This window comes from Neodiprion fabricii, chromosome 7, assembly GCF_021155785.1.
Source record: "Neodiprion fabricii isolate iyNeoFabr1 chromosome 7, iyNeoFabr1.1, whole genome shotgun sequence".
NCBI lineage: Eukaryota > Metazoa > Arthropoda > Insecta > Hymenoptera > Diprionidae > Neodiprion > Neodiprion fabricii.
The window spans coordinates 7,487,480-7,512,195 of NC_060245.1; the positions used below are offsets into that span (position 1 = coordinate 7,487,480).

A 24,716-nucleotide genomic window follows, 5' to 3' on the forward strand; every position below is an offset into this window, starting at 1 on the left:
ATTACGAATAATCGAGTGGAATTAGTTTCACGTGCAAATTAGTTGTTAGGTATACGAGAGAATTTGTTACAGCGTCTTGGAAAACGAACGCGTTGTCTATTTTTCATAAATTCTCATTCTCCGTAGTTTTCGCAACACCGATTGCCCAATATCAACAATTTCCTCCGATCTGCGTATTATAATTCGTCTGTGATTGACGATCGTCGCATGATGTGTTAGAAATTCAGTACGCGAATCGTTAATTTTTAATAATAATTTTACAAAAAGTCAATAGTGCAATAAGAATGAAAAATAGGCTTGCGGATAATACGGCGACTTTAATCCACATGAAAACAAAAACGTTCTGGAATTATTAGAATTGAAAACGAACAGTTTGGATCAGTTGCGAGAATAAAAATACCCGAGCAATTTGAATTCATTGTAAAAACACTTATATTCTGAAATAAAACTTTGAAATAATATTAATTAGGTTTAAAATCAGGGTTCGGCTATACCCTCAGATCTCTAACGCAAGACAAATATCTCGAAACCTCATTAAGAGTTGAGGAAAGAGGGAAGAGGTGTGTTGGAATTGGTTTCGGCAACTATAGGAAAGGACACGAGAGAGACAGAAGGGAAATCTACAAGGCCTAAAGTCATTAAACTACGAAGCAAATTACAGTCAGAGGTGTCCCTTCTTGGATGTAAGGCGACTCGCTTCAGCGTCAACATCATTACACGTACTTACCGGAGTTTCTACGCTCTTCTATCAGGTATGCAAATTGCCTCGGTGCCTCACGAAGAGCACTCACGTAACTGATGACGTCAGATTTGCGCTAAGATTTACACATACAAGTGTAAAGTTCAAGGATTAGGCTTTGCAACAATTTTTTTTTTCCTTCTTGCACCGAAATAATTTGAGTCAATATGGTCAGGTTTCCGTATTCAGAGAATATTTTTGTACCGTTTGGAAGAATTTTTCGGCCAACGCTCGGATAAGAATTGAAACAAAATGGAAAAATGTTGAGCTTGCAAAAAATTGAAAACCGTAAGGTATGAAAAAAATATTTTAAAGTAAATTCCGAAATTAAGACTCATTTCTTTTACGACTGAAGTTTCTACAAGATGAGTCTGAGACGAGTTTTGCTAATCATCTTAAGTATGCTTCTTAATAAAATATACGATTGTTAGTTACAACGCCTCATGATATTCTGAACAATGTTTTTGCTAGTAAATAATGGGCTGAAAAAAAGATCCATTCCGTCAAACGATTTATAAAGAATTTATCACCGAAAGCTATGGGCAATAATTTACAGTGATCGAACTAATGGCATATTCTTTTTGGAATGATACAAAAATGATGCAACATGATTCAATTGTTCCTAAAACATCACCAAACTCATTTAGTCAAGATTTGTAGATTCAAAATTAGTCATCCGTTCAAAACACATTTTTGATCATTTTTTCTAACACCTTTCTAATTATACCCGTGATTCTACATATCCGTAAACTTAGTGAACTCTCTTGACTTAGACATAATACCGAAATTGTATTTTTCAGACGAAGTGAAGTGACAGAAATTTTCTGCCAACAGACGTGACTGAGATTGAAAAATTCGCGTTATTCGACATCAAAATAAAAGCCATAATAAATAAATAATTATAATCCTATAGACAAGCGATAAACTAACTACCGTTCACTAAAGATTACACATTTTTGCTGACTTATAAATATTTTGCACCGTCATTAATGGATGTTAAACTAGATCAAATCTAATTTATTTTTATACTTCAATAATTATAGATTTAATTTATAGTCCAGTCCAACAAACAGGAAATTACATTCACCTCTGTTCAAATTTACTGAACTTGTACTTGCAAATTTTATACTGGAAATAAATATGAAATATGAGTAAACTCGAACCACGCCTGAGAGGAAAAAAATATAACGATGTCGATTAGATAATACGCTCACGGTGAAATCGCTTGTTTTCTTCACACGATGACGAGAGGTCAAATGGTTGCAAAAACCGTACATTCGCTCGATTTGTTCGGATTCCTTCAAAGTTCCCGTGACGTCGTGACATTCGCGGCGGGATCTGACGGCGATGGAGTTTATAGATTCTCCGATTCAGCTATCGCATCATTGCCTGGACAGATCTCACAGGCGAGAGAAAAAGTTGAGCTTTGGTGTATAAAAATATGGGGCGTTCGCACAACTCACGTGATTTATCGCCCCGCGGAATCGTCCCCAACTCCGTTTCAAGCCGCACTGAAGTCTGAATCTGAGTCGTCAAATCTTTCCGAGATCGCTTTGCGGATCCGGTGATTCTCCATCTAGTCACGGATCCGGGTCGCGTCTAGTATTGTCCTTCGATACACTCGAATTTCCTCATTTTATGTTTCACTGTCGTGGATATTCCCCGACTGTTTACCAAGGCTGCGCGAATCTCCTCATGAAGTTATTCTGCTTATCATCGAAGCTCGGTTGGATTCACCGTTTATTACAGAAACCGAGGAGCTCAACAACAACTGGCGAAGCTTGCAAGTGCACGGGAAAGTGAATGATTTCTTTGATTAAGTGGTAAAAACACTGTAAAAACCTAAAAACTTGATGATTTTTTTTTTGTTCTGATAGAAGAAAAGGTTATAAGATGGTAATGTTTATGGAAATTATTGAGCATACGTTTAAGTATAATAAAAAAATTGTAAGCGAAAAAATATTCAAAAATGGCGACACTGGAGCAGTGTAACTAGTGTAGATTTGAATCTGGGGATACGATTGCCTGATGTCCATTATACGTAGGTCGGTACTTTTGGACAAGTGACCAACAGGAAGCAATGCGTGCCAATGGAATTTTACTTTCGAAATGCGTTACAAGATTTGAGACACATCTGTTGCTTTCTCGTTTTTCTTTTGGGGTCGCGAATTTGTACAGTACGTCAAGCATGTGTGCCCAATCAGTATCAATCTAGGGATGATGGAAAATTGGAGGATTCCAGGTATTCACGGGTTCCTTCTCAAAGTCATCGTGTTGCCAATGATTTCAAAGTTCGTCAGTTTGAGTAGTCGTTTGGGAAATGTCTCTCGATTCCGAGAAGTGGAATTTTTGAAACGACATTCGCAGACTCTGCAGTTTCAATTGGTTCCTCAGATCAACCGGCAAGGTTTCATGACCTTCGGCAACGGCCATACCACGTTGAAAGCACCGGTTCTCGTCCGATCACCGATGTTAAGCAACGTTGGGCGCGGTCAGTACTTGGATGGGTGACCGCTTGGGAACACCGCGTGCCGTTGGCATCTTTTTGCTCTCAAAAGGTTCTCCGAAAACGAGCTGATTTCTCTATTTTCATTTTTGTGCTAGCATCGCACAGTCTCAGTTTTGTACAGTTTTCCAAGCTTATACGCCGAATCAATCTTCATCCATAAATGATGAAAGACCAGATAATTCAAGCATTCGTTGGTTCTCTCTGAACGTCATCGGTTGGTCTATGATTTATACCGACAGTACTTACTGCGTCACTTGGCTCGAAAAAGTCTCTCGATTCCGAGAAGTGGAATTTTTTAAACGACATTCGCAGGCTCTGCAGATTTAATTAGATTCTGAGATATACCGGCAAGGTTTCATGACATTCGGCAACGGCCATACCACGTTGAAAGCACCGGTTCTCGTCCGATCACCGAAGTTAAGCAACGTTGGGCGCGGTCAGTACTTGGATGGGTGACCGCTTGGGAACACCGCGTGCCGTTGGCATCTTTTTTTCTCACAAGGTTCTCCAAAAACGAGCTGATTTCTTTATTTTCATTTTTTTGCTAGCATCGCACAGTCTCAATTTTGTACAGTTTTCCAAGCTTATACGCCAAACCAATCTTCATCCATAAATGATGAAAGACCGGATAATTCCAAGCATTCGTTGGTTCTTTCTGAACGTCATCGGTTGGTCTATGATTTATACCGACAGTACTTATTGCGTCACTTGACTCGAAAAAGTCTTTCGATTCCGAGAAGTGGAATTTTTTAAACGACATTCGCAGGCTCTGCAGTTTCAATTGGTTTCTGACATGAACAGGCAAGGTTTCATGTCTTTCGGCAACGGCCATACCACGTTGAAAGCACCGGTTCTCGTCCGATCACCGAAGTTAAGCAACGTTGGGCGCGGTCAGTACTTGGATGGGTGACCGCTTGGGAACACCGCGTGCCGTTGGCATCTTTTTGCTCTCAAAAGGTTCTCCGAAAACGAGCTGATTTCTCTATTTTCATTTTTGTGCTAGCATCGCACAGTCTCAGTTTTGTACAGTTTTCCAAGCTTATACGCCGAATCAATCTTCATCCATAAATGATGAAAGACCAGATAATTCAAGCATTCGTTGGTTCTCTCTGAACGTCATCGGTTGGTCTATGATTTATACCGACAGTACTTACTGCGTCACTTGGCTCGAAAAAGTCTCTCGATTCCGAGAAGTGGAATTTTTTAAACGACATTCGCAGGCTCTGCAGATTTAATTAGATTCTGAGATATACCGGCAAGGTTTCATGACATTCGGCAACGGCCATACCACGTTGAAAGCACCGGTTCTCGTCCGATCACCGAAGGTAAGCAACGTTGGGCGCGGTCAGTACTTGGATGGGTGACCGCTTGGGAACACCGCGTGCCGTTGGCATCTTTTTTTCTCACAAGGTTCTCCAAAAACGAGCTGATTTCTTTATTTTCATTTTTTTGCTAGCATCGCACAGTCTCAATTTTGTACAGTTTTCCAAGCTTATACGCCAAACCAATCTTCATCCATAAATGATGAAAGACCGGATAATTCCAAGCATTCGTTGGTTCTTTCTGAACGTCATCGGTTGGTCTATGATTTATACCGACAGTACTTATTGCGTCACTTGACTCGAAAAAGTCTTTCGATTCCGAGAAGTGGAATTTTTTAAACGACATTCGCAGGCTCTGCAGTTTCAATTGGTTTCTGACATGAACAGGCAAGGTTTCATGTCTTTCGGCAACGGCCATACCACGTTGAAAGCACCGGTTCTCGTCCGATCACCGAAGTTAAGCAACGTTGGGCGCGGTCAGTACTTGGATGGGTGACCGCTTGGGAACACCGCGTGCCGTTGGCACCTTTTTTTCTCGCAAGATTCTCTGAAAATTAGGTGACTCCTCATTTAATTTTTTGCGAACATCGCAGAGTCGCAATCTTGTACATCTTTTAAATACAGGTGCACAATCAATCTCAATCCACGAGACTGGAGAGTTCGAAGCAATCATGGTTTTCTTCTCAACGTCATGTTGTTGCGTATGATTTCAAAGTTTGTCAGTTACACTTATAGTTGCACGTGATTGGGAAAAGTCTCTCGGTTCCGGGAAATGGATAATTTTTAAACGATATTCGTAGGCTCTATAGATTTGTTCGGTTTTTCAAATAAGGATGCACAGCAGTATTTCCTTCAGCAACTGCCGTACCGTGTTGATTTTACCGGTTCTCGTCAATCAGTTACTGAGAATACAAGAAGCCGTCGTTCAGAATTCGCTAAGTATTCAAAATTTATACACCCGACTGGATAATCTTTTCTCGGCAATCACTCATAATGGCAAAAAAAAGCTCAGGGTCGACAAACTCAATCTCATTGCGATTAACGTGGTATTCTGATCTAGAGGTCTGAATTTTGAGCGTTTTTTGGGCTTGATATATAAAAAAAAAAACAATTTCTTGCAGTTAAATTTTTGTGAGAAGACAGAAATTAAAAAACTCATGGGCCTCCAAGTACGGCCGTTACAAAAAAATCGGTTGAAGTAGTTGATACAATGATAGTGCTCCCATTTATCCCGAACAGAAAAACGATGATCTTTCTCGATTAGTAAGAATATAGTTATAGTCCGTACCAAGGAGAGAGAAAACAATAAATTACGAAAATCGCGACTGTTTGGAGGCAGAATTAATATTTCTTTTTAGATGTTATGCAATTTTTCAAAATAATTTTAATAACAATTTCGCACTGCCCGTGGTATAGGTTGTATAAAGGGATGTATACTGAAGATTCATACCAAATTTCAAGTTAATCTGTTGGATAGAACTTGAGATTTTATGTCAACCAGATTGCGAAATATGGTTTTGAGATAAACGCATTTAAAATTAACGCGTTTAAAGTTTTCATCGCGATTTTGACGCTTATTTCTGTAAGAGCTGAAATTGGATATTTCCGGACGGGACTAAGTCAAATTCGGAAGTACTTGGACTTATAATTCAAAGATTGCCAGTGCATTAAAATTGTGTTATTTTGGTGATACAAGAGTCGATTTTTGAAGTGTAATTTTGGAGAAACCGCAGTGGGAAAATTTCACAAGTACATCGAAGAATTGAGTGGAATTTTAATGATTACCTGGAATATCACTCTAATATCACTCATTCAAGGATCGACTGGAAAAACACTCTAATAATACGGTGGAACCGAATCCACAAAGTGTTAGATCCCAGGAACGCAGAAAAAATATAAAAAGAGCGTGAGACCAACAGCAGAGGAAGTACGAAGAAAGTTTTTCGTTGTTCAGCTGTAACTCGCGATCCATTGCTCGCAGCGTATTCGGACTGCGCGCAATCGATTTCTCTCGCAAAATTCCGTCGACATAGTGTACAATTGAATCAATTACAGCACCATTTGAAGTCGTTAATATTTGGACCAAAAATCGAAAGGGGTAAGCTTTACTTTTTTCGTGATTTTTGAAGTAAACAAGTTTTCCTCTCAGAATCGATTTGTATGACTCTAGACTAATTGGTTCCCAAGGAACGCAGAAAAGACTCACGAAGAGATCAAAGGACCAGCAGCAAAGAACTAACCAAGAATTGCAAGAATGGCATTTAAAATGGCGTAGGACCTAACAGCTAAATAAATACCAAGACTATACGGGGACACTCACTTATAAATTGATTTTGATATAGGTTCCATGAAATAGTAGCAATATGATGCTCTGTGCAGGACAAATCTTGAACTGTACTTACAAACTACAAAAATAACTATCATGTATAACATTTTTCATATTCAGCTGAAACTAACGTGTACCGCACTTCTCTTTTCTCATATTTTCTTTGCCTTTCACTCTAATACTATTTAGCAACTTGTTATAGTATAATACACTGTCAATGGAACACTTGTACTGAAATTAAGGTATGTTGAATAAATCGGAACCGGAACTCGACAACTTGTAATTTTCCTTGACCGCCTCTTTGAGAACCATGTGTCAATGTCATGTTTTCCGGGTCTCTACTTTCATCCGTTTCTGCTGGTATTCGAAGAACATCTAAACCAAGGAGGTCGCTCTAAAACAGGGATTGATCAATCGAATAAGTCCGTTGTTGATGGTGCACGTCTCAATCCATGCCGGTTTGCTTGAGACGATGCCATTTATAGGGTCTGTTCCTGATCCACAGGTACTTCTTTTGTCCCATTGTGTTTGCGTTTGCATTTTACGCACATTTAGTGAAATGCTTTTGGGAATACTTCATCTTGCGGAATTCCCCTTTTTTCTTTGATACTTGCATGGCGAAAATAATTTTCGCGCAAACTTATACATGTTGTAGAATACGAAATTTTTGTAATATCAGATTCACGTCGACCACAGGTGACAGCCATGGTTACGCTTTTTTTTTGAGCAAAAACTGGGAAAATACAAAAAACTCACCAAAAATGGCGTTGGACCAACAGCAGAGAAAGTACGAAAGAAGTCGTTCGTTTCCCAACTCTAGCCCTTGATTCGTTGCTCGCAGCATTCCTGCAAAATATCTAAAATGTGCGTATTTTGTTTAAAGAGTGATCAACCTCAGAACATCAGAAAAAAAAAAACAACTTTGATTGACAATAGTTTTAACACATAACAATTAGTGTCGATCAACTGGCTCAGAATACCTCAAAAAAATGTAAGAAAGATAAACGCAGAAACATCGTTGATGGTGTTTTTATTCGTATCTAGGGGTTTGATCATTTATCCAAATAACAAGGACAGGTGGGATCAATTCTAACGTGATATTTAGATAGATAAGATAGATACGATCGATCGTACAGATAAGCTTCTTAAAAGTCAACAAGATGATAAAGTTCTAGAAAATGGACAAGGAAGCTTGCCGGAGGACCCGGATAAGGTGATAGATAAAACGGGCTTTGTGGAAGTTGATTTTTTCAAAGTAGATGCGCTCACTTCGATAATTCAGAGAGTTCACTTCTAACGATAAATCAAAAAAAGGGGGAACTTTATTTGATATAAATGAAGATTTTGAATCATTTGATAACTCTGATGAGTGTGTCTCTATTTATTCGCAAACCTCAGTTAACGATAATTCGACACAACAGTACTAATAATCGCAATTGATAGCTCGTCAGATGTGGTCTCGTCGAGAGACGATTTTGTACTGAACTGTAACGTAGACATCTGGATTTTATATAGCAACGCAGCGTTCCGGAACTGGACTGCGTAGTTAGACTTTTCGAGCAAATACAAGTGGACAGCTTGGTTCTCGTGGCTCAGATTCGGTCCCCCCGGTCCAAACCCCCGCCACTTTATGTTCTCCCGATCGCACCTTGTCCATTGATATTTAATAATTAGAGAGACAAATAATTTTGACCATACTCTATGAATTATATTCTAAAGATTTGCATCCGACAAATTTATACAATCTTGAGAAAAAAAAAATTTCTTGTGAACAATTATTTTATGGGACTTGGTCAAATTCGTAAGTATTGTGTCACGTTCTGGGAAGAAGATAGGGAGAAATCTTTCATTTGCTGCGTGATTTTCGGCTTGAGCTCGATTCACAAACATTGCGATCCAGTTTCACGAACTTCGATGATCTGGTAGTATAGATTTCTTGTTCAGCTTGCCTTAATCTGGAATTATGTTGTGGGTCGTGTCAACTATCACTATGCGTGATTGAAATAATTATTCGTACACAACGCTTTGATTCAAATATACATTTGTTAACACGAAGACGTTCTCGTAATCGATTTGGAGATTTGGTTTCACAACGATGTTGTTAATTTATTTAGTGATACTGAGGTTTGGAGTTTCTGAATACAAGCGTTCGGTGATTTAAAATGATTTGTTCATGATTTCGAAGAGTTCTGAATTATCTGAAGTCTGGATTGGTTATTTATGGTCTGAAGCTTGAATTAGTTCTGAATGGTCTGAAATCCTAAATTGTTCTGCGTTCTTTGATGTTCACTTTAGTTCTGTATTTCCTAGTGTCTGAAGATGATTTTATGCTGCATCAGTTTGGTTTCAAAGGTGGGTGTTTTGGAAAGACTTCTATATGGTCTTTAGTTACGTCAGTGCAACACGATCGGTCTTGAAGGGGCCACATTTCGCCGCCACAAATGTCCAGAAGAAAACCCAATCCTACACGGATAGTTTAAACTGAAGTTATGGAATTAAAACAGGAGACACAAGGAGACAATACCAGTAACAGTACGGCAATTTTCTTTTCCAAATAGAACACAGCAATTTGTCCTTCAAGAGAGAAAACCCCGAATCACTGCACGTCTCAATTCGAGTTATTGGTAATATTTAAAAATCTGCATAATAAAAAGTCAGTGGGTTATGATCACATCCCCAACATAATTAAACACTTGCCATACAAGATCGTCAGATATTATTACATATTGTTCAATAATGCACTGAACAATATATACTTCCCAGCTTGTTGGAAGACAGCTAAGGTTACAGCGTTACTCAAAAAGACAAAGAATGCTCAAACCTCTTCAACTACAGGCCAACAAGCCTGCATGCCAAGCATGAGTGAAATATTCGACGTTGTAATGAATAAGGCACTAGCGGTAATTTGGGATGAAAATTAATATTCTGGAGCGCGAGTTTGGCTTCCGCCACAGACACTCAATTATCCATACAATATCCAAATTCACATTGGACATCTATTGAGCTTTGAACATCACCGAATGCGTGGCAGCATGCCTGATTGACCTTGAAAAAGCGTTTGATACCTCGTGGTTGGACGGGATGTTGTAGAAGCTATTGAGAAAAACATTTCACAAGCATCTGACAAAGATGTTGTGGGTAATGTTGCACGGCAAACATTTTCGCGCATGGATTGGATCAAATACCTCCTCTAAAACGTTCGCCGTTGCCGACGATCTACATCAGGGGACGGTTAATCGTCCATTTTATTTAACGTGCTCAATCGCAAAATCCTGATACAGTTTGGCCTGAATAAAATTACCTCCAAAAAAGCAACCGCCTTCGCCGACGACCTGGTTGTCTACATCTCAGGCAACAACCCTTGGAACTGAAACCACAGCTGCATGAACTTTTCGTAAAAATTATAGGTTCTTATGTCTGAAACCTAAAAATTAATACGTGAAAATGTGAGACAATCTTATTGAGGCCAAATCTTGAGGTCACAAAACGTGATACCAAAAAGAACTGGAGAAACGTTGAAATTTCCTACAATGAAACCGGTGGCCAGGTGGTTTCTCACAAAAATATAATGACAGAGAAATGGAGAACCGGGAACCAAGAATTAGTGGTTTCCTTATCAACGTCATCTTGTTATGTATGATTTCAAAGTTCGTCAGTTATATTTATTGTTATAGCACTCGTTTGAGAAAAGTCGGCCGATTTTGAGGAGTGGTTGTTTTTAAACGACATTCGCAGGCTCTGCAGATTCCATCAGTTTCTGAGATAAACAGGCAAAGTTTCATGACATTCGGCAACGGCCATACCACGTTGAAAGCACCGGTTCTCGTCCGATCACCGAAGTTAAGCAACGTTGGGCGCGGTCAGTACTTGGATGGGTGACCGCTTGGGAACACCGCGTGCCGTTGGCATCTTTTTTTCTCACAAGGTTCTCTGAAAATTACGTGACTCCTTATTTATTTTTTTGCTAGCATCACAAAGTCTCAATTTTGTACGGTTTTCCAAGCTTATACGCCAAATCAATCTTCATCCCTGAATGATGAAAGAGCGGATAATTCCAAGCATTCGTTGGTTCTTTCCAAACGTCATCGGTTGGTCTATGATTTATACCGACAGTACTTACTGCGTCACTTGATTCAAAAAAGTCTCTCGATTCCGAGAAGTGGAATTCTTTAAACGACATTCGCAGGCTCTGCAGTTTCAATTGGTTTCTCAGATGAACAGGCAAGGTTTCATGACTTTCGGCAACGGCCATACCACGTTGAAAGCACCGGTTCTCGTCAGTCAGCGCGGTGCTCTTGACCGATTACGACATATTTATGTTATTGGCCAAAGTATTTGCCTGGTGGTGAAGTCGTAGCGCGAGAAGTGCAAGATACGGATAAATTCGTTTATTCTTTAGTGAGCGAACATCAACGCATCTTCCCAAGTGAAGTTGAGAACGTGTTGGCAGGGGGCCTCACCCCCTGCCGCCAAATTTCAAGTTATCGCCATCATAAAGCTATGGAAACCCCGCCACCTCAAAGCAATCTCCAGGTACCGACTAAGTCGCAAGTGAAAAGAAAAGCCGCGAACCTATCAAATGATTCAATAATCATTTCGGAGGCTAATATCGACGATGAACCAATATCGAAGCTCATGGACGATGAGGTTTTGCTCAGCAGTGCTAAAAAAAATACTAGCGCGTCCGGAAAAACACCGGCTGTTTCGACGATCAGTTCGGCATCAGAAAGACGTGGCAAAGGTGTGAAATACATGCCTAAACCCAACCTCGTAGTAAGGAAAAAGATGAAGCCTGAAATCGTAGTGGAATCTGGACCATCAAAATTTTGCGAAATTCCAAAAATTAGCAAAACTAAGGAAAAAAACACTGACAACCGGGATGCCGGGGCACCAAAGGACAGTTGGATTCCTGAGACAGCTGCTCCAAACCGGATCGGATCAGTAGCTCATGAACCTTCGGAACCAGAGTTGAAACTAATTAACGCGCTGCACCAAATTGAAGAGCTGAAAAAATCGAACCTGGAACTAGCTTCTCAAATTGAGTCACTCAAAAAGAGAACAAATCATTCCGCTACGATGCTCGCGCTACCACAGCCGGAATCCAAACCAGTGAAAGATGTTTACGCCAACCGTAAACAGAACAACTTCCCTGAGGTGAGCGGATTACGATGTGATGAGCATCAACAACCTCCGTCGACCAGCGACCCAGCTGCGTTTCCAAACAACTCTCACCCGGACGTTCCTTGTGCTTCCTTCGACAACCAGCGCCAAGATGCGGCAAGATCTTCTCCACAACGACAACAGACGTCACGCCAGCCAACCGGTACCGCGATGTCCTCGCAATTCCAAAAAAACCAAACGAAACCTCCTCCAATTGTAACATTAGGTCAAACAGCTAAAGTCATCCTAAATTTCATGTCAATCACAATGAATACTCGAAATTTTCACATGAAAAGAATCAGACATAATAAACATTTGATTCAAGTTAGCAACAAGCAGGAGTACAAACAGACTTGCGAACGCCTGAAAGAACGGAAAATTAACTTCTACACCTTTACCCCTAGCGAGGATAAACCTAAAACAGTCTTACTCAAGGGTATCGAGGGTGACTTTGACCCGGAGAATATCTTGGAAGATTTGCAAGCACAAAAGGTTGATGGCTTAGAATTTATACAGGTCTCAAGTTTTTCAACAGCAAACTCGAAAAAAATTAAAAGAGTCTTACCTATATTCATAGTAAAAATGTCAGCGGATAGTAATGTGTCGAAATTAGGAAGTGTAAAAAAAGTCCTGTATCAAGCAGTGACGTGGGAGGCGCTGAAAAAAACTAGCAGAATACAATGCAAACGTTGCCAAAGGATAGGCCACGTGGCCAGTAATTGTAATCTTGATTTTCGATGTGTTAAATGCGAAATTTCTCACGAACCTGGGAAATGTAGTATCAAGCCGCAGGGTGCAGACACGTTAAACGATAGATCCACCATTTACTGTGTGAATTGCAAAGCGTACGGCCATCCGGCATCGTACCGAGGCTGCCCAAAACTAGTCGAGTATAATAAGATTATTAGAAAAAAAACTGAAGAAACCAGCCAACATAAACAGATCGCTTTACAAAAAATCAGCAAAGCGGTAGATCCCAAGTCCACTTATAGTGCAATCGTAGCAGGCACCATAAATAAAGAGCGGCAAGAAGACCCCAAATCTGATCCGGGAGCAGATTCGATCGTAGAGATTAGGCCTGAAAAACCGGAAGCGCAAAAGTATGAAGGTAGCGAAGGTAATAAAAATTTCTTTGAATTTTTCAATAACCAGTTACTAAAGATACAAGAAGCTGTGGCCCAGAATTCGCTCAGTATTCAAAATTTATACTTTCAACTCGATAACCTTTTTTCAACGGATGACACGTAATGGCAGTAAACAAGCTCAGGGTCGACAAACTCAATATTATCGCGATTAATGTGAATTCGATTATTACTATACAACGTAGGATTAACCTGTCGGAGTTAGTAGCCAAGTATAAACCAGACTTTGTCCTTTTAGGTGAAACAAAGCTTAGCAGTCGGTTCAAAATAGCTATTGAGGATTACTCAATGATCAGAAACGATAGACCGAATTCCACGCAGGGCGGTGGAACGGCAATCCTGATAAAGAACCCAATAGAATTTGAGCAGATTACGCCGGTATGTTTGTCAGGTTCGAAAGTCTTGGAAGCCTCGGTCGTTAAACTAAAAGTCAATAAATGTTCTAACTTATTCATAATTGCGGCATATGCGCCGGGCGGTCATAAAAAGGAATTTGTCCCTGAGATCGGCAGGCTCTTTGAAGAGTTGGAATTATCGGATCCCGCGAACCTCTATATTTTGGCTGGAGATCTCAATGCGAAACACACTTCGTGGCAGAACGCAACCAATAATCCTAGAGGCGTAATGTTGCACAAATGGGTTCAGGATAATGAAATTAATCTAAGACTGCAATTATTCGGCTCCCTGTTGCCCTCGTACCCGAGAGGAAACTCATTTATAGACATATGCTTAGCGGACAATAGACTAACGGCGCACGGAACAACCGAGGACTACAGGCTAGGGTCGTTACCGTATGACAGTGACCATAATGCGATTGAAATGTCCTTTTCGTTTCACAATTCACTCCCGTTTGTTTTAGGCAGAAGAACCGAAAACCCCATATTTAACTTTGCAGCGACAAATTGGGACTCATTCGCAAAGTGTGTCGACAGTTCGAAGGACTTAGAAATCCCCGACGACAAAAATCTGGCAAATACTGACATTGACAGTTACCTGAGCAGGATTAATACCGTTATCAAGGATGCTATGGGTAAAATAGTACCGAAAATCAAAACAAACCAGAACAGCTTAAAAGCATATACTACTAGGGAAATAAAAAATTTACACAAACACAAAACTTACCTCATCTCGCAGATAAACAGGCTCCACAAACAAAACGCACGAGAAAATCTAGTACATCTGAACATTTTAAAAGACGTGTTGAAAAAAACTAGAAACAAACTTAAAGCAAAACTCGCTACCTCGGTAAACGGATATTGGGAAAACAAAATCAGAAATATTTCTATGGATAAAGCAGATAAGATGTTTCCGCAAATAAATAGACTTTTCAGACCCCGAGGCTCAGCCCCTATACCAGTTTTAGCTATTTCGAGCGACAAAGAAAATTTGTTAACGGACGCTGGAATCACGCAGCATGCCATAGTCAGGGATCAGGCCGATAACTTTATCATTGCAAAGCCGGACGACAAACTCAATGTGATCGGGGCTCATTTTTCCGCCACAAATATCCAGAATGTAAACTTAGGGAAACCATATCTTACAAGGATAGTTGAAACTAAAGTTAGGGAATTGAAACAGGAGATAGAAGCAGATATAGCCAGCAACAGCACGGTAGCTTCTTTCTCCAAACACAACACAGCAATCTGCCCGTCATGGGATGAAGTTCCAAACTACTTCACGTCTCAATCCGAGTTAATGACAATATTTAGAAACCTAAATAATAAAAAGTCAGCGGGTTACGACAACATCCCCAACATAGTTCTTAAGCATTTACCAAGTAAGATAGTCAGATATTATTGTATATTGTTTAATAATGCCCTGAACAACATGTACTTTCCGGCGTGTTGGAGAACAGCTAAAGTTATAGCGTTACTCAAAAAAGACAAAGAAAGCTCAAATCCCTCTAGTTACAGGCCGATAAGCCTACTGCCAAACATAAGTAAAATATTCGAGATTGTAGTAAACAAGGCAATAGCGGTATTTTGTGATGAAAATGAGATTATCCCGGAGAGCCAGTTCGGCTTCCGTTTCAGACACTCGACTATCCATGCGATATCTAAATTCACCTCGGACATCTGCTGGTCTCTGAACAACAACGAATGCGTGGCGGCTTGCCTGATTGACCTTGAAAAAGCGTTTGATACCGTGTGGCTGGACGGGTTGTTTTACAAGCTATTGAAAAAGAATTTTCCCAAGCACTTAATAAAGATGCTCTGGGTAATGGTGCATGACAAATATTTTCGCGTCTGGGACGGATCAAATACCTCCTCTAAAACGTTCGCCATTGCCGACGGCCTGCAACAGGGGACGGTTAACTCGCCTATCCTATTTAACATTTTCAATAGCGATATTCTGACATTGTTTAACCTGAATAAAGTGGCCTCGAAAAAAGCAATTGCCTTCGCGGATGATCTGGTTGTCTACATCTCAGGCAGCAAGCCCTCTGAACTGAAACCACAGCTACAAGAACTTTTCATAAAAATCATTGATTATTACAATACCTGGAAGTTAAAAATTAATACGTCAAAATGTGAGACAATTTTATTCAGGCCTAATCTTAAATTCGCAAATCGTGACACCAAAAAGAACTGGAGAAACTTTCAAATCTCCGACAGCAGAACTGGTGGCCAGGTGGTTCCGCATAAAAATATAGTAAAGTATTTGGGAATTAACATAGACTCGCAATTGAAATTTAACTTACATGTCAACGCCCAGTTGGCAAGGGCACAAAAGGCGTTCAAGAGTGCGAACCGCCTGTTTTATTGTAAATATTTGAATGCGCGAGTAAAAATTCTTTGTTATCTGCTTCTGGTCAGACCTGTAATAACGTACGGGTGCCCAATATGGTTCAACCTGAGCGCGGGAACTATGGAAAAAATACGAGTTTTCGAGAGAAAATGTATCCGTGCCTGTCTGGGCAAGTACAGGTCGGCGTCGACGCACTATGTTCGATTCATTAGTAACGCGGAAATCTATAATGAAGCGAACATACATAGGATTGATTGCTTTATACTGAGGCTAATAAGGAATCACTGCGCGAATGTAGTAAAAATCACAGAGAATGGTCTCATCCGTGGTCCATTTTTCCCGAACCCGTTATATTTTGCGAGGACTTTGTTATCGGGATTTATCCCGCCAGAGGCCTTTACTTATCTGGACGCGAACGGATACATCCAAGACGCAACCAATATCCCTATTATCTACCATGTAATGAGAGGCACCCAACAAAAACAAATTTTGTACGCTCCTGATCCAAATGTCAACATCGCACTAATGAGATTTAACACGGCTCTACCAGCCAAAGATTTATCGGACAAACATCGACAGAATAGTGACAAGTATTGGTGGCTCGACCGTCAGCAATAGCAGTCAAACTTGTCTTTCGCAAAAAATGCAGCTTCAGAAACGTTGCAAATATTATGGCTGTATTTATCATTTGGAGTACCTCTAGTCCTGTATATATTTTTTTTATCTAGTTTTAAGTGTTTCTTACGTAGGATAAGCTTTCGTCCCTGTTACTTTCCCACCCCTTCTTTGTATTTATTTCCTGTTTCTCGTCTGTATGTAATTAGTGTAAGCATTACAAGTTAAGTAACCTGAGGATCAGTTTTTTTATGCCTCTTTTCTGATCATTTACAGTCTACGCACTATAAACCGCAACCCCTGAGGGTATTTTAATTTTTACCGATTTATTGTACGAAACGTATCAACGCTGAATGTCTCGGCCAAGCCACTGTGAGAGACTGTTGCAGGCGTGTAGTGCTCGCATCGAGGGCCATAACGCACTAGTTATATGATTAATGCTAACAGGTTTTGTAAGTTTCTCCTTGTTTATTCCTAATGTAACACTGTATTTTTTCTTGTGGCTAAAATAAACTTATTTTCAAAGCAAAGCACCGGTTCTCGTCCGATCACCGAAGTTAAGCAACGTTGGGCGCGGTCAGTACTTGGATGGGTGACCGCTTGGGAACACCGCATGCCGTTGGCATCTTTTTGCTCTCAAAAGGTTCTCCGAAAACGAGCTGATTTCTCTATTTTCATTTTTGTGCTAGCATCACAAAGTCTCAATTTTGTGCGGTTTTCCAAGCCTATACGCCAAATCAATCTTTACCCCTGAATGATGGAAGACTGGATAATTCCAAGCATTCGTTGGTTCCTTCTCATCGTCATCGGTTGGTCTATGATTTATACCGACAGTACCTACTGCGTCACTTGATTCAAAAAAGTCTCTCGATTCCGAGAAGTGGAATTTTTTAAACGACATTCGCAGGCTCTGCAGTTTCAATTGGCTTCTGACATGAACAGGCAAGGTTTCATGGCTTTCGGCAACGGCCATACCACGTTGAAAGCACCGGTTCTCGTCCGATCACCGAAGTTAAGCAACGTTGGGCGCGGTCAGTACTTGGATGGGTGACCGCTTGGGAACACCGCGTGCCGTTGGCATCTTTTTTTCTCACAAGGTTCTCCAAAAACGAGCTGATTTCTTTATTTTCATTTTTTTGCTAGCATCGCACAGTCTCAATTTTGTACAGTTTTCCAAACTTATACGCCAAACCAATCTTCATCCATAAATGATGAAAGACCGGATAATTCCAAGCATTCGTTGGTTCTTTCCAAACGTCATCGGTTGGTCTATGATTTATACCGACAGTACTTACTGCGTCACTTGACTCGAAAAAGTCTCTCGATTCCGAGAAGTGGAATTCTTTAAACGACATTCGCAAGCTCTGCAGTTTCAACTAGTTTCTGGGATGAACAGGCAAGGTTTCATGACCTTCGGCAACGGCCATACCACGTTGAAAGCACCGGTTCTCGTCCGATCACCGAAGTTAAGCAACGTTGGGCGCGGTCAGTACTTGGATGGGTGACCGCTTGGGAACACCGCGTGCCGTTGGCATCTTTTTTTCTGATAAGGTTCTCTAAAAATGAACCGATGTCTTTATTTTTATTTTTTTGCTAGCATCGCAAGGTCTCAATTTTGTGTCGTGTTTCCAAGCACATGTATATAATTATTGAAAGACAAATAACAGGAAAATTCTAGACATTTATTGCTTCCTGACCAACGTCATCTTTTTGCGTATGATCTTTTCCATCAGTACTTACTGTATCACTTTATTCGAAAAAGTCTCCCATTTCAGAGAAGTGGAATGTTTTGTCACGACATAACATTCGCAAATTCTACAGATTTGTTCAATTCAGTAAATTTCATCTCGGTTGGCAGCGGCCATACCGCCCAGAACACACCTGCTCTCGACCAATCAATGATAGAAGCAATATTGGGTGCGGTTAGTATTTGGGCGGTTGATTGCCTGGGAATACTGTTAGCATTTTTTTGTTCCTTTAACTGTTTTATCATTCATGATTACATTCTTTTAGACGTAGCTTATCATTTTCATCACGGTGCTAATGTCTCTATAAAAGTGCGACTAGAATCGTGAACTGCGCCTGAAATTTACACGACTTATACCCGAAGTTATCAAATTTCATTGCTGCAGTTGAAATCCAATCAGTTGAATCCATGTAAATTCATATATATATACTGTTAATCTACAAAAAAAAAGAACTACATTCTCCGACTTATTCTAGGACGAATTAGAGTTAGAACTTATCCTTCGGTTCCACAGGATTAACTACCCATACGATTCATTGACACTAAATGCAAAGCGAAACAAAAATGAAAGTTAAACACAGTGTAAATTATGTGTGATATTTTCATTCTGTATTCTAAATTGAATTCCCGAGTTCCCATCAAATTTCGCCTTGTATGTTTTTAGCTTATCATTGTTCAAGCAATCATACCACGAATTTTCTGATCGTCTTTCGAACACTGTCAAGTCAACACCGATAACAGTCTAATTAGCCCCGATTAACTCGGCAATCATTTACATTAGCGATTTATATTATTCACTCGATCACTGTAATAATAATAGAAGAGAGAAAAGGAAAGAGAAGGAAAAAAAATATCAAAGACGTAAGTTGGCAGCAAATTTGTGGAAATTTCACAGAGCTCCGGAAGTCCCACGTCCACAAGTTACACAAAGTCGAAATAACTTTCAGCTTAGAGAATTCCAACAGCAATGCAAAGCCGCGAAACATGGGTGGAAAAAGGTACGGGAAAAACGGAAAACTGCATGTGCAGGCGGACGGAAACGGCTTTGCTACACAACACGTTAGAGTCCAAGACGAAATTCGGCGTGTGTTTTCATGCTGCACAAGATTTGTGGAGGCATTAGTAGCTGCCGCCTAGCGCCTGGCCAGATGGCCGGTTGCTGATCCAGCTTCCAGGTTTGCTCGAAAGCTTCCAGCCTCTGGGTATCGTTGCCTTAACCACATCTCGACTGAAATTCTTTACCTTCATCCATTTTCGTGAAAATTCCTCGGATATAATAATATTTCACATGTTTGCAGACTTGCAATATTCAGTCTTCTTCTCAACTTTGGGAAATCTTAGTAAATGAACCCAAAAACATTGGAATTGGATCAAAAACACTAGAGGTTCATGGGTGGGAGTAAGAAATCAGAAAAACCGAAAATCATTTAATAAACTCGAATAACAAATATGAGAGAACGGATACTATCAGATATTTTAAGTCCCGAATGGTGCCAAATAAAAAGCTGCAGTTTACATAAAATGTAGATAATAGAGGGCTCTATTATCCGAACCCACTTACTTCAGAAAAACGTTAATCCAAGAATTCAGAGATGCAGAATTTAATAATGTATTGAGTCAATATTCTAGGGAATGAATTTGTAGAAAGTTTCATATTCTGAAATATCTAAATATTATGAACATAAAAGTTGGAACTTGATCATCTAGAAACGGCGGAAAACAGATATCCAGACTGTAGAAGGGTCATTATTCAGAATCGTAAAATTCAAAAAGATCAGAATTCCGAAATTAACCGTATAGATGGCTTTCCACCAGAATTTCACATTCCGAGTCTATCTAACTAATCTATTTCGACTTGTAAAACGTTTTTTATACAGAATCAAACAAATTCTGCAATATTTTTATCTCACTAAAAGATTGAATACGACTTTTGATATGACAAACTTATATTTCTTGGCTTCTAATACTAAATATGAGTTATTGACTCTTCTGATATATTGCGATTCTTTATTCTAACGATTCTGATACACTGCAATTCCATATTCCGAGCCATCTATGAGATCACTACTCGGAGTTCTAACCGTTCTGATTCTTGATCCTTCGCATTTATGAATTCGAATAGATGAAAATTCTACTTTATGATCCATCCGAAGATTATTTAAATTTGTGTTTGTCAGCAATCGCATTTGCCTCGTTCCACCAATGGCTTTTCGGAATTTTCACCGGTTGGGTATTCTAAATTCTATAACTTCAAACTTTGATATTTTAATATTCTATTTCCATTATTTCTGGCTCAATGAAGATTCACCACCTTGTTCTTTCGTGATTGTGAGTTTTCGATATATTTATGTTCGGAATTCTGACCATTCTGAGTTCTGGTTTTTCTGATTTTTCATCCGCACCCATCTCTGGTTCATTTGGTTTCAGTTCTGCTGCGGATTAGTTATTATTCAACGTTAAACGTGGGTATTTCAGCAGAATTACATAACGAACATGCTGAAGTTGTTTCATACCCATTGCATCCAATATTAAATTGCTTATTGCAATGAAGCTGTTCGAATTTTCGATTCGAAAAAATTATAGAATAGCTCTAAAACATCGTTCTTCGTAACACGATTGGCTTTTTAGAGATCAACTTCATATTGAATATAGAAAAAAATTCTCTAAGCAATTAAAACTTAAGAAATGTCTTTTTTCTCTTGAAAAATCATAACTCATGCAGCTTGGATATTCTGAATTGAAAATTAAACCCAACACTCTCGAGATATGATACTTTAAAAAAAAAAAGATAGGCGTTCCAAAAAAGGATACTTATTCCGAGAACTGAAATGAAGAATTGTGCAAGGGAAAAATAAACAAACGATTTTTATAAAATATATGCTGAATTTCCGAGGTCAGTTTTATTTTCGCGTTGCTGGTTAGGCTAAACCAACACTGAGTTTCTTTGGGCTCTTTCGGATCACGCAATGCATGTTAAGGGATAACTCTTTCAGTCACATTTTTCAATTCAATATTTTGGCTTGAATTTTCTTATTCATCACAAATCTGAAGTCGGAATTTGATAATTTCTAAATCCAAGATGGCGGATTCGATATGGCGGACGTAAAATCGATTATTCTGGCTGAAACTTGTTTGTAGCCAGGGATTTTTAGGGTCATTGATTATGAATCTGAGGTCAAAATTTGATAATTTCTGTATCCAAAATGGCGGACGTAAAATCGATAAAACTATAAAAACTCGATGATCCTGACCGAAACTTATTGCTGGGAATTTTTAGGGTCGCTGGTCATGAATCTCAAGTGAAAATTTAATGATTTCTGAATCCAAAAAAAATTCGATGATTCTGGCCGAAACTTGCTACTGAAGGGTTTTTGGGGTCGCTGATCACGAATCTGACGTCAGAATGTGATCATTTCTGAATCCAATTTGGTGGATATAATATGGTGGACATGGAAACGAAAAAAACTACCGAAGTTCGATGATTCTGGCCGAAACTTGCTACTGACGGGTTTTTGGGGTCGCTGATCACGAATCTGACGTCAGAATGTGATCATTTCTGAATCCAATATGGTGGATATAATATGGTGGACATGGAAACGAAAAAAACTACCGAAGTTCGATAATTCTGGCTGAAACTTGTTACTCAAAGGTTTTTTAGGTTATGCGAAATGAAAAAAATCGTTCGAAGTTGTAAATAAGCTGCGATAAGGCTAGGAAATGGAAATTTTTGAGGTGGGAGGCTGAGCATCCCACTGTGACCGAATGGGTTAAGGGGGGAGCCTGCTTTAGAGGCTTCAAAAAATCGATTTTTTTTTTTTGCATAAATCTCTTCCCAAACTATCCAAGAATGCGTCCCTAAAATTTCAGACGCAAATTCGACATATTTTTGGAGTTACAGAAGAAATAGTGAGCAAGCGTCGAGCAGGTATAGGAGCGGTTTTTTGAAATTTTCAACCAGCTTTTTGAAGAGTTTGAATCAGATTTTTGAAGTTTTGAACCAGTTTTTTGAAGAGTCTGAAGGGCAACTCTATGGACCAGAAATCGCTGATTAGCATATTAATGCGGTAAGTTCAAGAAAATTACGATTTTTTATATACGAAAACTTTGACGCACGATTTCTCGGTTTTTCATTTTTACGCTTTTTCCTAATTGGCGGGAAAGATAGGGAAAAAACTAAACGTCCTATCGAAACGAGACAAATTTCATTGTACTCGGGATGAAATTGTCTTATAGTTGAATCTAAAAAACCTTAAGAAAGTTAACCCACTTTTTAAACAATCTAAAGTGAATTCTTTTTCCAACAAAGATGAATTTTTTTTTTTTAATTTGCGAAAAATTGTTGAATTTTTCACTTTTTGCGGAATTTTCTTGCTTTAACTAGAAGCTATACTATTGAGAAGTAAAAATTTTTTTGATTTCTTTGTTTCAGACGGAAATTGCAACCTGCACCTTTCCCGCCGCACGACAAATGCATACTCGAGACGCCTCGGTGAAATGCTTGTACCAGGCATAATATGACACGTATCCTAATGAAAAAATTCGAGAAGACTGTTGAAATACATAACAATAAACCCTGAAAGTTCCGTTTTAATCGTATATTTCTTTCCTTCCGAAAAAAATCGTCGAAAAAACCGATTTTTTGAAGCCTCCAAAGCAGGCTCCCCCCTTAAACGGTTTTTCCTCTTTTCATACAGCCCACCGATTCGTCCTCAGGGCTGCGTGTACGCATATTCCGTATTATATCGTAGAAGTGTCCCAAAGTTGCGGGCGGGTTTTCCCCCGGCTCAGCGTAAGCCATTCCAAGGGTAACGCGATTCTCGGGACGAGGCATGATCCATTTAATATAATTAAGGGATGACGGCGCCTCGAGTTGTTTACAAGTAGGCCGGCGCCCGGCGGTAATAAACGCATCCTTAGTGCCGGGTGACCCCGGCGTCTCTATGGCAAACTCAAAGCAAGTGTCTCCCTCAAGAATGCCCCCTGGAATCGTTCTCGCGGCCGAGGGGAGGCTTCGGACTCACCTCTGCATCCCCCTCTCGCCCTGTCGGCGCTCCTCAAGCCTGAGAATTAGAGAGGCTAATTTTCGCCCGCGTTCACCCCTTGCTTTCGCCCCAATTTTACGGAGGACTGTTAATATGCCGAAACCCTGAATGAGCTTCCCGACTAAGGTAGCAATTAATTTTACGGAGGTCGCCGCCTGGCTTTTCCTAACAATGTGTCTCCACTAACGCATCGACCTGTTTCCCCGGATATACCGTTATAAGCCGTTTCCACTTTATTATACACCTAACTTGGTTAATTTCGAGTTTACTTGATGAGGGGAATCGTCCTCATGGATACCCCTTGAACACTCCGTATTGCACAGTTCGTCTGTTATGTTACACCTATTTTTGAGGCAGGGTTACAATTTCTTGTCTTGAATGTTTTGTTGGCGAAACTTGAAGTAAAAAAATCAAACTTTGATCAAACGTCGAATTTTTGAATGTTCCGAAAAACGACGCTCCAAGTTCCGAAAGGCCAAAATTTCTAAAGGAAGAAAATAAGGAAATTTAAAAATCTGAAATATCGAAGTTCCAAATGACCGAAGATTTTCAGTTCGTGAATTTTGTCTCGGTAATTTCACCACTTTGATCTTTTTTTGTTTCGGATTTTTGATATTCATGTATTCGAAATTCTGTTAATTCTGATTTTCAGTTTTTCTAATTTTTTACACCCACTCGTCGAGTTAACTACGCTGTGTGAGTATATTTTAATTTTAGAAATTTTTCTGTAGCGAAACTACGATTCCGAACTTTGCTCTATCGTAACTTAAATTTTCCGAATCTTGCATTTCGAAACTGAGTCGTCGAGGTTTCAACCATTCGAAACTTTGTTGTTTCGTAAAAGTTCGATTTCTTTAATTAAAGTTTCGGCACCAAATAATTCACCAAATATTTTTCACAAAGGATCGTGTATTGAGGAAAATTTTCTTTCTTCCAATAATCATGAAATTTTGGTAAAACGGATATCTACACAAAAACGGCTTGAATAAGCAACTATTTAGTGTTATAATAGTTGTCAATTATACCGAATTTTCCAGTAATTGCAACCTCAATCCTTCGACAACACAACTATTTTTTCGATCATCGAGAACACTCTGGGTCAAAATGACCCTGTCCCATTTTTGATGTGTTAGCGTTTCTAATCTACGCGTACGATTAACCAAAATAAAAAAAAAAAAAATCAAGACTATACTGCCACCATCTTAGAATGTGATAGTGCAGTTTAAAAGTATGAACAAAAATGTGGAATATAAAATTCCCAATCCAACTTTCACTACCTTCGATATCGGTTTACGCAATTTGCAAATACTTTGAAGCGTCCGTTTGAAAAATTATTCGAAACGCTGAGATATATCGTTGATATCAG

At 39.5% G+C, this 24,716-nt stretch overlaps 8 non-coding genes across 8 annotated transcripts; all 8 read left to right on the forward strand.

The window, feature by feature from the left end:
• Positions 1-3,160: 3,160 nt before the first annotated feature.
• Positions 3,161-3,279, forward strand: LOC124187250. Its single transcript, XR_006871809.1, has one exon. It is a non-coding gene; the product is annotated as a 5S ribosomal RNA (ribosomal RNA).
• A 335-nt stretch (positions 3,280-3,614) lies between these two features.
• On the forward strand, positions 3,615-3,733 carry LOC124187247. The gene has a single exon (XR_006871806.1). It is a non-coding gene; the product is annotated as a 5S ribosomal RNA (ribosomal RNA).
• A 335-nt stretch (positions 3,734-4,068) lies between these two features.
• Positions 4,069-4,187, forward strand: LOC124187253. The gene has a single exon (XR_006871812.1). It is a non-coding gene; the product is annotated as a 5S ribosomal RNA (ribosomal RNA).
• Positions 4,188-4,522: 335 nt separating this feature from the next.
• LOC124187249 lies at positions 4,523-4,641 on the forward strand. Its single transcript, XR_006871808.1, has one exon. It is a non-coding gene; the product is annotated as a 5S ribosomal RNA (ribosomal RNA).
• Positions 4,642-4,976: 335 nt separating this feature from the next.
• LOC124187254 lies at positions 4,977-5,095 on the forward strand. Its single transcript, XR_006871813.1, has one exon. It is a non-coding gene; the product is annotated as a 5S ribosomal RNA (ribosomal RNA).
• A 5,590-nt stretch (positions 5,096-10,685) lies between these two features.
• LOC124187255 lies at positions 10,686-10,804 on the forward strand. The gene has a single exon (XR_006871814.1). It is a non-coding gene; the product is annotated as a 5S ribosomal RNA (ribosomal RNA).
• Positions 10,805-17,522: 6,718 nt separating this feature from the next.
• On the forward strand, positions 17,523-17,641 carry LOC124187256. Its single transcript, XR_006871815.1, has one exon. It is a non-coding gene; the product is annotated as a 5S ribosomal RNA (ribosomal RNA).
• A 335-nt stretch (positions 17,642-17,976) lies between these two features.
• Positions 17,977-18,095, forward strand: LOC124187248. The gene has a single exon (XR_006871807.1). It is a non-coding gene; the product is annotated as a 5S ribosomal RNA (ribosomal RNA).
• Positions 18,096-24,716: the final 6,621 nt, after the last annotated feature.